At 42.8% G+C, this 13715-nt stretch overlaps 1 protein-coding gene across 1 annotated transcript in view; it reads right to left on the bottom strand.

The window, feature by feature from the left end:
- Hs3st2 (heparan sulfate-glucosamine 3-sulfotransferase 2) overlaps positions 1-1219 on the bottom strand; it is an 84288-nt gene extending 83069 nt beyond the window's left edge. Inside the window, exon 1 of the mRNA XM_015490647.2 lies at positions 933-1219. The gene's annotated coding sequence lies outside the window, so the exon portion shown is untranslated. The remainder of the gene's footprint in view (positions 1-932) is intronic.
- Positions 1220-13715: the final 12496 nt, after the last annotated feature.

Below are 13715 nucleotides of genomic sequence, written 5' to 3'. Positions count from 1 at the left end.
GGGGGGGGGGGGTGGCTGTTACCTTATAGAAGACTCATTGTATGCTCAGACACCCCCAGGCCTGGGTAACTCTGGATCCTGACAGTGCAACAGAGGAGAGGACAATCTACTGTCTGTCCACCCTCTAGGAGACTCCAGTCAGCCTTCATTTGAGGTGCCCTCCTGTATTACGAATTCCACATCCTGAATGCTAAGCGGAATTTCTACACCTTTAAAGCACATTAGCAAAGCATTTGGAAGCAGACAAGGCAAAACCCGGCTTCTCTGCCCACTGGGGTAGACCGGAACGAGGCTGGGAGACTTGAGGGAACTTGCTCAAGCTAAAGACTTGAGTCCAGGCTTCTTTCCATTCCTCCAAAACCACGGACCCAGGTCAGACCTACTGCAGGGGGGTCAGCAAATACCTGGGGCTGCAAACGAGACTCCCTAAGGGTCTTTCTCATTCTTGAGACCTCGGCAGATGCCCTCTCATTCTGACTGAACCCTGGGGACCTCTCCGAAGCAGAGCCCCTACGGAAAGGGGTCTCTGCTTGACTTCTTCACAGAGTCATAGTACAGGGACCAGAAAAGATCCACCTAGGGTCAGGGGATAGGACTGGGGTCAGGCAGCACGTGGCCTGCCCTGCCCTGCCCCTTCCCTGGGATCCCTGCTCCATCCGCTCTAAAGGCTGAACCCTGAGCCAGCCCTCCAGTTGCCATTGAGGCTCGCCTGGAAATCTCCCTTTCCTTACGCGGACAAGAGGGAACGCCCTTTGCAGTAATCCTGGGAAGTTCAGGATAAATCCTGCTAGAGCCCCTGACCCGCCACGCCACGTGTTGTCTGAACCCATCCATCAAACTGGGTGAAGGGGAAGAGAAAACTCAGAGATGACTCCAAGGATGGAGGAGATGACTGGAGACCTGGCACAGAGAGAGGGGCTCCCCCTCCTTACCTGTACCAGTCCAGCCCGCGGCCGTAGTTCCTGTCGAAGAAATGGGGCTCCGTACCCAAGGCCCGCACGTCCGGGTGCACGCGGATAAACTCCAGCACGGCCCGGGTGCCCCCCTTCTTCACACCCACAATGAGTGCTTGGGGCAGCCGTTTGGTACCCAGTTTCGGTGAACCAGAGTGGTTGGAAGCGGAGAGTCGAGGGGCGGGCACGGCGGCCGCGGGCGCGCTGGGAGCGCTGGGCTCGCTGGGCGTCGGCCCGTGGGGATCACAGNCGAGCGGAGCGCGCTGCCGGCTCTATTTAAGGAGTCGCCTGACGTCAGCCGCGCGGGTCCCCCGAGCCCGCACCGCGCCCGGGGACCTGGCCCGCCCCCTGCTCCTCCACGGTCTCACTCCTCTCGGGGACACACTACCCCAGGCCCTCTCCATGCAGGCCGCTCTGTGAGGAGCCTGACCAGCGTGGGGCGGTGATGGAAGGGTGTCTTAGGTTCATCGTGTACTCCGCCGGAAGGCTGGACATCCCCACCACACTGACCTCCCGACACCGAGGTGTAGAACCCAGACTGCGCCAACATCCAGTCCAGACAGAACTGGGCGCAGACGAAAGCACCCCTACCGACCCCGATGCGTGGTTCCACACACGCACCACATACGCAGGAGCTCCTTGACCCGGACACACCCCCACATCACCCTAGGGGATGGGATGGAGAAGAACCCTAATTGTGGCTTAGAAATACACGGGGACACACCCCCTCCCCCGCCATCTCGCCACGCAGACACTCAGAGCCGGGAATCGGACATCGTGCAGTGCGCGCACACACACGCCTGGGACCCGGAGGCACGCTGTAAATGGGATGGGTGGAGGAGCGGAGCGAGAGTGAGATTCCGTGACTACTCATGGAGCTCCTTAGCCCCCCGCGCGCTGACTCACACCCAGGCGGCTCGCTCTGTCTCACACCCGCGAAGCACGCACCTCCACCCCAGTCTCACTCCACCTCTCCCAGTGCCTGGAGGCAGAGCGAGCCCCCAGAGCCGCGGATTCCGCGCCAGGCAGATTCCTCTCTTAGCGATCGCCCCCTAGCGGCAGACTGCTCCCCGGGGAGTTGTCCAGGTCCTTAAGGGGTAGGTAGGGTGTTCTGGGCTGCTTCGTGCAGTGGATCTGAGAGAGGAGGGAACAAAGGACAGAAAGGACTTATTCAGGTCCAATTCTACTTTGAATGATTCCTAAGCGACAACCGCAGAACCATTGTCAGTGACCATGCCCAGAACAGGCTTGAGTGATTAGCCCAGTGCTGGGAACCACACATATCGCAGAATTGGAACCCTGCGGAAGAACAGATCTGAATGGCCACCACTCGAAATGTTGCTGAGCTGTCTCTCAACGAAGCCAAAAGACCGTGTAGGGTGTTTCCAAAGTGGTGACCACTGCCACTCCCATGCTCCGTTCAGGCTGTGACTGACTTCAGGGCATAACCTGATCTTAAGGACATGTGGATTTTAACTCAAAACCCAGGAAATATTTTGTCCCCAAACCAGGCATGTCCATAGGGACCTTAGATCATTCCCTCTACTGTAGATAGTAATCATGGTTACCAACTTTATACAGAGCACGTGGCACATGTTAACTGGTTCAATATTTTCTACTACCTATGAGTCTGTTACCTTTGCTCTCCCTTCATTTTGCTTGCTTAGTTCTAATAATAGCTAACATTTATCAAGTGCTTGTGTTGTGTCTTTAATGTGCCAATCACTTGACATGCTCTCTACATCATTCATCTTTGGAAATAGGTACAATTCCTAATCCACAGTGAAAAGGAGGTTTAATGAACACATTCTCAGTAAATTGGCAGAGCTGAGATAAAACCCGGGCAGTCTGACTCCAAGATTCAAGCTCTTAATTACAGCTTTGGAAAGCCCCCTTATCTTCCTTTGACCCTTATTCACATAATTCCATCCAAAGCTCCTGACCTGGATGTGAATGAACTTGTCTTTCATAATCAGACACCTGGACCTGAATGAGGAATTCCAGGTGTACACTGAAAAGTTCAACAGGACCCTCACCTCCTTTCTGCAAACTCTATTTCTAGTAATACCACCTAAGACCCCATTATCTTTTTCTGGTGGATCCATCACATTACGAACATCTCAAGCTTGTAGCCAAGTAACCTCTCTCTCAGTTCTTCCTTCAAGTGCTGCTGATTAAGGCACATCGACCCCATACTGTTTTTTGTACAGTGGGGCTTTTTTGGATCCAACACGTAGGTCCTTACACATTTGACCTGATTAAATTTTATCTTGTCTCATCAGTTAACTGCTCCAGTTTTTAAAAGGAAAAAAAAAAGTCTACTTGAATCTCAGGACATGATGTAGCCTTCATATATTCAAAAAGAAAAAGTAGAAAGATCACATCCCACTTTTACCCTTGATTCCAGGAATACTTTGCCCTCTTTTGAGCCTCAGTTTCCCCGGCTACAAAATAGGGACTTAGGAAAACCCTCCAAAATCTTATGGGGTTCTGGTAGTGTAATTCTCTGCTCCTGTGATTCCATTACCCAAAGCATGAACCAGTCTTCTGACATGTCCTCTCCACATTTGATTACAATTTAATTAATTCTTCACTCAAATTGTTAATAAAAATGTCAAAACAAATATGTTGAAAGGAGTTCTAATATCTACTTTCAACAATTTTTCACATCATGAACCTGTTATTTCCGCACTCCATTGTTAAAATTGCAAGGTTAAACATAGAGTAATCCACCCTGACAAGTGCTTTTTTTTTTTTTCTAGAGAAAAACACGGATATGGTTATTTCTCACGATTTTGTGCTCAACTGAATTTTAAAATTATTTTAATCCCTGAACCCATAAAGTCTGAAATTCCCAGATACACCAAAACCAGGCAGGTTTTTTCTTCCTCAAATTTTCAACAATGACAATTAGATAATTGGTATACCCAAATCCCTCCACTACCACCACCACATAACACCTGGATCATTTTATAGGAGCACCATGATTCTCCTTTGGGAGTATCAGGTAGGATTATGTTGAGTTGTGGGGTTTGTCAAATAACGGTCATTAAACAAAATATATATTTATTTTTCTATCCCATGAAAATGATCGACAAAGGTGATTCAGGAATGGTATAGAAAGCCCCACAATGTTAGAAAACAAGTCTCCTCCTATCTTGCCGTTCCACTGTGTGCTTTTTTCTTCCAAAGTCACTGGTATGCTAAGATGCCATCCTGTTCACATTCTGACCATCAGTAAGGAAGAAAGGGGTACAGAAAGCCATATTTAAGAGCCTTCCTTGGGAAAAAATCTGTGTTATTTTCACCCATCTTCAAATGATCACAATGCTTTTGCATTTCTATCTTCAAGATATCCTTCAGAATGTAGTCTTGATTTGGGGTCTCGCCATGCCTGGCTAAATCTTGGAGCTTTTTGTTACCAAGGAAGAATTTATGAATGATTATAGAAGGCAACTAGTAATCTCTGTCATTCTTTGGAAAAAAAGCTTCCCCCTGATTTTTTTCCCCACGTGGGTTGTGTGGCTTGAGCCTACTTCAAAGAGAGCCTATGATCAAACCAGGTGCCCTCATTTTATAATCATATTTCAATGATTGACAGTAACTCAGATTTTTCCAGTGAGAATCAATCACAGAATTTTGGTTGATGCCCTTTTTTTCTTCGTAGACCATGACCTAGTCTAAGGTCAGCCTGGCCCTTCCAGGGATCATCTCTGCCATCGAGAGGGGAGATCCTGAGAATGCAAAGAGGAAAGTGAGATCCCTGAATATCCTGTGAACTTTAGAATCTAGCTATGCCAAAAGCACATCCCTGGACTTTCTTGCTCCCGAAGATTATTAGTTCCCTGTTAGTCTCCACTAAAAAAAATAACAAACAGATAAAAATAAGGTTTTTCCCCCTTCAAAAATGCAATAAGGAACATTTTAATAAAAAGTGGTGGAGGTAAGTTGGGGGCTTATTCTGAAGTATATGCTCAGAACAGGACTGGAACCCTTCCAAATTCGAGATCCCTGTAAGATCAAGCTACTTTTTCATTTTCTTTGCTTCTCCTTGTGTTTTATTTTTCTTTTCACTCTTAACTGTCATTTTCTCTCTGTTTTTGAATCAGTAAGGGTTCCTGATTAGTGAGCAACAGAAACTGACTTTGGCTATTATGAGCAAAAAGGAATTTTTGGATAGCTCACATGGGAAAAGAACTTTGAGTAGATCACAGAATTAAGAAGAAGTCTGGAGCACTGGACTCAGAAACCATAGCAGTCTCAGAACACATGTCTTTCTCTTGTTTTTCTCAGAGTCTCCATTTCTCTTTTGTACCCAGTGTTATCTTGAATCTTCCTTCCCACTCTTGTATGGAAGACCTTGAATTTGAAATCATGAAACACAGACGTTGTCTTCCCCTTAATGCTTTGGACCTAATCAAGCCTTATTAATCAATTTTATTTCAATGTAATTTTGAATCTTTTCTTGAGAGCAGAGTTTTATAAAATGTGAGAAAATGTCCCAAAGAAGGTGACTCTTATAGGGCAAAGAGCAATGAAGTGGAGTCACGTGATCTGATCCATGAGGTGCCAAGTTCACTCTGAGCCACGAGGGTGTGCACAAACATTCCACATTTAGATGAGAAATACTTTGGCTCATGCTCCATTCTCTGGACCAAATCATCCGAGGGCAAAATTTCAAGGGGCTTCCCAGTACTGCCAGAGAAAACAGGCAAATATAGAAGACGACAGACCATGGACCATCTTAAGGACTTTGTAAGATTGAAAAAATCCTTTGTCTTTCTCTGTGTTGTTGCTGTTGTTATTGGTAACAATCATCATCGTGGTCATGGTCATCAACAGCACCATTTATTGCAATACTTGCTCCACACCAGGGACTGGGCTCAGCATCGAGATGCATTGCCTACTTTAATCCTCTCAATAAATCTATAATGCCTACCATATTGATTTATTGAGAAGATTTATTGAACCTATATTATCCTATCACACCTGTTTGACGATCTGGCCTTCCTAGACTCTCAACTCCTTGAGGGAAAGGGCTTAGCAGCTGTTTCTAACTCAGCCTGCTGCCGAGTTTGGACTGCATGTTCATGTTGTAATTCCCTTGGTTTCTTTATCTCTCTATCTTTGATGGACCGCCGAATATTACCCCCACCGAGGCTTCCAAGGAAGAACTAATATTTCATTTCAAAGTGTATCCAAGACGGATTATTTGTAAAGTCAGGAAAGATTTTAAGTCTGTTCTGTTGCATAATGATATAGCACCCCTGACCTAAGTAATGCTTCTTTGCCTCTCATTTTCTTTAACCAAAGAGAAGCAGATAAGAGTGATACCACGGGTATGTCACTCCCAATTCATCAAATTCCCCCAATACAAATCTTTGTGGCCTAGTAGGAGATGAATGGAAGAGTATATAGCTACAGAGGAAAGTAGAGGAAGATAAATTTGTCGGTTTGTACTGACTTTTAAAAAGTCCTTTTAACATTTTTATTATACAGGTAATATATCCTTGATGTAGAAGCAAATGAAAATACCGAGAACCCAAAAATAAAAATCCCAAATCGTCACACCCAGAATTTTGTGAATATTCATATATTATTAATATAGCTAATATTTTACTTCTAAGCCTACCAATTATAAATATATTCATTGTTTATGGATCAGCTCATGCCTACTGTTTTGTGAAGTTTTTTTTTTTCAGTTCACAATATCATTAAATACAGACTTACAGAATAAGTTTGTTGTTTTTTTTTTTTTCAGAAAGAGAAAAATGACTTTCTATCCAAAATGTTAGACATAAAGATGGTAAGCCAGGAGCTACAACAAATGGAGAAAATCCTAACCTTCTTGTGACTCCATTCAACACAGGAGTCAGCAGAGTGATGGTGAAAAAATGAGTCCTGATAATTATGTTTGAACCCCTGGATCCAGCTTTGCCTAAAGCTGTCTTTTCAAGAGGCCGTAAAACATGGTGGTTAGATGTGCCATTTGCCAGGTTCAAATCCTGGGCTCTGCTTCTAGGATGAAACAGGATAACAGATGCAGTGCAACTTAAAAAATAGCCTGGTTATCCATAAGTTCTCAATGAACATTGGCCATTATTATGCTGGAAACTTTTCAATTATATCCGTCGATAAGTTTTCTTTTTGGCTTAAGTCATTTTGATTGATACAGACAGACACTTTCAACTGTCTCATCCAACTTGAAAACTGTATTGACAACCAAATAAGATGGATCCTGTTCTCAGAAATCACCAAAGACCCCTCCTGTTTTGAATCCAGCGGATCTCCCTGATACTTTCAATGTTGCTAGGGAAGTAAACAAGTACCCTCTTTAGACACGGTTTATGACAGGTGTCCAATAATTTCTTACTGGGTCAATAGATAGATCAGACTCTCAGACACCCCCTTTGCCTGGAAGACAACTTGGTGTAACTGATCTTAAAGGACTGAATTGTTTGTTTATTGATCACTCTTCCTTGTCTTCTGTCTCCTCCCGATTCAGTCTGAATTCCATGAATAAATAGGATAATCACTTTTTGCTGAGATCGTCAACTCCCTTGACCCTCTCTCACCACTGTATTTCCTGGTTACAATCAACTCCCTTCCTACTCTGTGCTTGCACCCACGCAGCTGAGCTCAGCGAATGCAGAAGCATGATGACTACTCTCACTTCAAATTCATCATTTCTAATCTCAAGTGGACCCGTCACACTTCCTAGCAATCACACTACATTTTCTAGTCCATTCACTCCCCAGTCTTCCTTTGTGAGTTTTTAGTACCGCCCATCTGTTCTCGAACCTCTTATCCTCCCTTCCCTAACCCATCCGCTGAGGACCTTGCTACCTACTTCAGTGGTAAACGGAAGCAATCAGAAGAGAGTTTTCCCCAGGGCCTTCCCACCTACCTGCATCTACGTACATGTGCTTTATTTCTTTTTCTCCTATTAATACGGTATTATCATCTATGTTTTTAGAAAAGACCAACCCCTCTACGGTGCATGTATCCAGTCTGTCCTTCTCTAGACCGGACTCTAGCAGTCCTTCCCTTTGTCTCCGCCATCATGAGTTTTCCTCCTCTCCACTGGATCATCCCCATCAGCATTCAAGTATGGTTTTATTCATTTCTTTTTAGAAAGAAAAGAAACTACCTTGTCTTGATCTCACCTTTGCCTCCAATGACTGCACCATTTAGATTCCTTCCTTTACAGCTCAATTCTTCAAAAAAGACCTTGATCCGTTGACTCTTCCCATTGGCCCTTGAGACAGTCTCAGTCCTGCCTTGGTTCCACCTCACCTCCAGAGGTCACATGTCCTAAGGTCACATGACTCCCATGTTGCAACTCAATTTTTTTTGTTTGTTTGCAATGCTGGGGATGGAACCCCAGGCTAGGCAAGTGTTCTCCCACTGAGCTACACCCTCCCCCTTGACTTTTTCTTTCTTTCTTTGGATCTGAGAGCAAATTCTGTTCACTCGTCCCTTAAAATACACACTAAATTTGGCCGACTCTCACCATCTCCTTTGCATCATGTGGTCCAAGTCGCCATCCTTTTTCATCTAAATCACCCAGGAGCCCCTGTCAATAATTCTTTTTCTCTCTGTTCTTTTCTCTCTCTCCCACACTCTCTTTTGGATTGGATGTTGCCAGATAGCTGAAAACTACATTTCCCAGAATCCTTTGCAATTGGCTTCTGGTTAGGTTCACCCAAGGAGAGGTCCTGGAAGGAAACTAGAAAACAGAAGGGAAATATTAGGTCCTGCTTCTAGAAGTGTCTCAGATGACATTAGCAGCAACAGCAGGGATATGGGTTTCTAGTTCCTGTTCATACACAGCATGGTGGTTGAAGTGAGCTTTCCTATTGTCTTAGCAGCACAGAACTAATAGGCGTTGGCTCTGGTGGTGTTAAATAAGAGACCTTCAACTTCTCAGAGAGTTTTGGGGCCCAGGAACCTGCCGTGATAGTGGGAGTGTGACCTCCTATTCTCTGCAGGCAGGATGTGGCTGTGGCTCCAAAGGCAGCTGTAAGTAGCACATGCTCCATGTGATAGAGTGGTCGGGGGCTCTGATAGCTTCATGTTCCCTCCTGGTTCCTGTGGTTATTAATTTTTCAAGTAACTTTGTCCTTCCCTTTTTGTTCCTCCAACACTTCCATCGCTTTGGGAACCAGTTCCCTCTATTAAATTCTTTTTGTTTGAAATACCTGGAGTGGTTGGTTCTGTTTTCCAGAGTAGACCTTGATTATTAGAGCTCCCTAATAGGTCCTCCTAAATACACTTTCAACAAGAGGGATCCTTATATTCAAAGTCCTCTGTGGCTTTTAATCTCATTTAGAAGATCCATCATGGGGTCCAAAGCCGTGTTAATCTGGTAAGAAGTCTTCTGAGAAAATAAGCCAAAATAATACCACTAACTACCCAGATCATTCCCCTCCACCTTCCCCAACCCATACCCACTCTTCTCAAGCAACTAGCAGGCTCAGAATGAGACATAAACCATAAATGAGACATAACCAGAAAGATCTGGCAGGGAACCCATGAATAAATACTGTGCAAGAGGATTATTCTTTTTTCTAAAGGAGAAGCCAAATTTATTGATACTCATAGATCTAATTACACATGAAAAACACTCAGAGCTACTTTTATTTCAGATTATTTAAACAAAACATGTCCTAATGAGTTAGAATTAATAAAGCATTATACAATTTGAAAGAAGATACACCAAATTTCAGTGAATTTGCTTTTAAAAATCATTGATTAATCCTTTGTAAAGAGGTTTAAAGGATAAATCCAATCATTTATTTTAAAGAAAACCAAATAATATCATGATTACAAGGTTTTCTAAATGTGCTTCAAACTTGCTGCATTTGGAAATTTTTAAGTTCATACCAAGGATGATTTTAACCTCATTTCCCTCAGTTCACATCTACATTCTATCCCTTCCCACCACTCTGTTTGAGGTCCCCCAGTGTGGAGTTCATCTTAATTTCCTATAAGAAACAGTGAGTAGAGAGTCCGTTCTTGGGAGTCCAATTGCTCAGCCTTTTACTTCTTTCCTACTTTCCACAGTACCCGATACTTCCAAGGACTGAGCCTTTTGGGAATTTTCTGGGGTAAGATTTCCTGTTTTAGGCATGAAGTTGCAAACTTTCTTGGGTCTGCTGTGTCAGTTCCTGCTTCCAATTTTTTTAAAACTTTTTAAAATCTCATATTTCCCACTGTGTTCTCTTACTTTTTAGTTCTTGTGGATGAATCCCTGCATTTCATTCCTTGAACGTTGCCAACAGAAAGCACTCAGGTGGTGGCTCTTGAGCTAATCCCTCATTGCCAAAGAAGCTGCTCCTGTGTCTCTGAGTCTCTAGCTCTGGCCATTTTCAGATGTGGACAATTTTCAGGAAGCAGCCAGCAAATGATCAGTTTAAGAAGGTCAGCTGGTGGGTAAGCGGGAAGCCCAATTAATGTATACTATATGAACGGTACATGAATAGTTCCTTTTATTAAAATGTAGAATATTGCATCCAAAGAGAATGTGCCTCTGACCATTCCCCAGCATTTTTTTATGCTGGCTTCCTCTCCCCCCAAGTTCCTAACATTAGCACGATTTCATAGTATAATTGCACTCTTTTTAAGAAGCACTTTCATGTATAGAAAACCCAAAGGACACAGTCTGGGTCTATATGGCAACTCCATGCAGATATCAGGCACCTGAGCTTCCAGCTCTCTGCAGCTTTGAATGTGTCCCATCTCTTTGTGATTGAGCATGGCTGTTCAAGTTCCCGCAATCACATCCCCCGCCCAGGTGACTGCTGGGAGGGAGGGGAATAGGTTACTCCACTTCCTTCTCAGGAAAATTTCCCAGAAGTCTACACTGTTCGCTTCTCATTGGGTAGAATTTAATTACATGGTCACACCTGGCTGCAAGGAATGCTGGGATGCGCTCTGTTTGGATGAACAATAATGTTAATAGGTTCTATTGTTCTGAAAGAGAATGTGGATGCTTGAAGGCAGTTAGCAATTTCTGCCTCGCTGTTGTTTAAGCTCTAGTTCTTACAACAAGTCGAAACAAACCTCTTTTAATACAGGGATCAGCCAAAATATCCTCAGTCATTTAGAGCGGATCCTGGCCCTAGGGCTAGGTGAAACTCCCAGGAAGTCCTTCTGTGCCTATAGCTACTAGGAAAGGATGGCCCAGAGAAAGAGAAGTCAAGGGCATTTTCTGGATGTTGGGGGGAGGGCTACCAAGATTTTACCAGCCTTAGAGTCCTGCTTATACTTATCCTGACGGTACTTGGTACTTTTTTCATATCTCTGGTTGTGTACAAAGTATATTCACTCCAGTTCGTGTCTTCATACATGTACTTTGGGATAATGATGTCCATCACATTCCACCATTGTTTCTAACCCCCTGCCCCCTCCCTTCCCCTCCTACCCCTTTGCCCTATCTAGAGTTTGTCTATTCCTCCCGTGCTCCCCCCTCCCCATCCCACTATGAATCAGCCTTCTTATATCAGATAAAACATTTGGCATTTGTTTTTTGGGGGATTGGCTAACTTCACTTAGCATTATCTTCTCCAATGCCATTCATTTACCTGCAAATGCCATGATTTTATTCCCTTTTAGTGCTGAGTAATATTCTACCATGTATATACGCCACGTTTTTTAATCCATTCATCTACTGAAGGGTATCTAGGTTGGTTCCACAGTTTAGCTATTGTGAATTGTGCTGCTATAAACATTGATGTGGCTGTGTCCCTGTAGTATGCTGTTTTTAAGTCCTTTGGTAGATGGCATCACTATACCAGACCTTAAATTATAGTACAGAGCAATAAGTAACAAAAATAGCATGGTATTGGCACCCAAAACAGACTGGTAAACCAATGGTACAGAATAGAGGACACAGAGACTAACCCACAAAATTACAATTATATTAGACAAAGGTGCCAAAACGTACATACATTGGAGAAAAGATAGCCTCTTCAACAAATGGTGCTGGAAAAACTGGAAATCCATATGTAACAAAGTGAAATTAAACCCCTATCTCTCACCTGCACAAAACTCAACTCAAAGTGGATCAAGGACCTAGGAATTAAACCAGAGACTCTGAGTCTATTAGAAGAAAAAGTATGTCCTAATCTTCATCATGTTGGATTAGGCCCCAACTTCCTTAATAAGACTCCTATAGTGCAAGAATTAAAATCAAGAATCAATAAATGGGATGGATTCAAACTAAAAAGTTTCTTCTCAGCAAAAGAAAAAATCTGTGAGGTGAATAGAGAGCCTATATCTTGGGGGCAAATTTTTACCCCTCACACATCAGATAGAGCACTAATCTCTAGGGTATATAAAGAACTCAAAAAGCTAAACACCAAAAAAAAAAAAAAAAAAAACCCAATCAAAAAATGGGCCAAGGACCTGAACAGACACTTCTCAGAAGAGGACATACAATCAACCAACAAATGTATGAAAAAATGATGTGGAAGTTCTAAATTTAAATAGAGTCTCCCAATGGTTATGTTAGTTCACAATCCCCCAGCAGTTCCTCATTAACTCTATAAATCATATTTTAAAATAATTTTGCCATTCACATGGAAGAAAAATGATATCTAATTGGGTTTGTTTGCTTTTCCCTATTGCTGAAAGTGAGAAAGTCTTTATATGTTTCTTGGCCATTCAGATTTCTTTTTTTATAAATTGATCATTCACTGACTTTGTTCATTTTCCTGAATTTTTTTTTCAAATATGATCTAAGGTAGTGCTGTAATTTTTTTTTTCAATTTGCTAAGTCATATCCAAAATCAGTTACTGAATAATTCTCTTTTCTCGCTGATATAAAAATGCCATATTCCTCATCTCTGATTCTGATTTCATAAATGTATCCATCAATATTTACAAATAATATGGTCTTCAGATGCCTTGACTAGTAATATTTTTATAAGATTCCTTTCAAAAATAACATTCAAGTTAGAAGAGTCATAACAAACAGACAGAATGATTCCGAATGGTGTACTATCTTGCCAGATCTTAAAATAAATTACAAAGTTAGTGTAATTAAAACAGTATGGTGGGCTGGCTGGGGTTGTGGCTCAGTGGTAGAGAGCTTGCCTGGCGTGTGTGAGGCACTGGGTTCGATTCTCAGCACCACATACAAATAAATAAATAAATAAAGGTCCATTGACCACTAAATATATGAAAACAAAACAAAACAGTATGGTATTGGCCCAAGAAGAAACAGATAGATTCATCAAAAGGACAAAAGAGAAAGCCAACAGACAGGACTTTATGTTCAGGTTGTGATAAAAGAAGCATTTGGGTGTTGGATGCAATGTATTTGCCAAAACACATTCCACATAAATCACAGCAGTTAATGTTAAAAATTAAGCCCATAAAATAATTACAAGAACATTGTAGGATCGAGAGAGACTTTGAAACATGAAAGCAGAGAAGATACCATAAAGTTTGAAACTGGTAAACTTGGGATACACAACCAACAGTGCACCCCATCAAATTAAAAGTCAACGGCACCAACAAAAATATCAGCCATAAAGATACAACAAAGTGGAAAGCCTTCGATGTATAAAAAGTCTTTTAAAAAAAATCGAGAGTGGAAAATGGGCAAACCATATTTCAGAAAAGAAGCCATGACCAACGAAGGAGTGGAAAACTTGCACACCAGGGAAGTGCACCATCAAAAAATACTGAATAGAATCTATGACCTACCAGGTTGGCCAACAGTTCTTAAATGAGGAGCTTTGGGCTGTCGAGCCT

Source organism: Marmota marmota, unplaced genomic scaffold (assembly GCF_001458135.2).
Source record: "Marmota marmota marmota unplaced genomic scaffold, marMar, whole genome shotgun sequence".
Lineage (NCBI taxonomy): Eukaryota > Metazoa > Chordata > Mammalia > Rodentia > Sciuridae > Marmota > Marmota marmota.
Note: the sequence above shows the minus strand (reverse complement) of the source record. Positions and strands in the feature narration are given on the sequence as shown.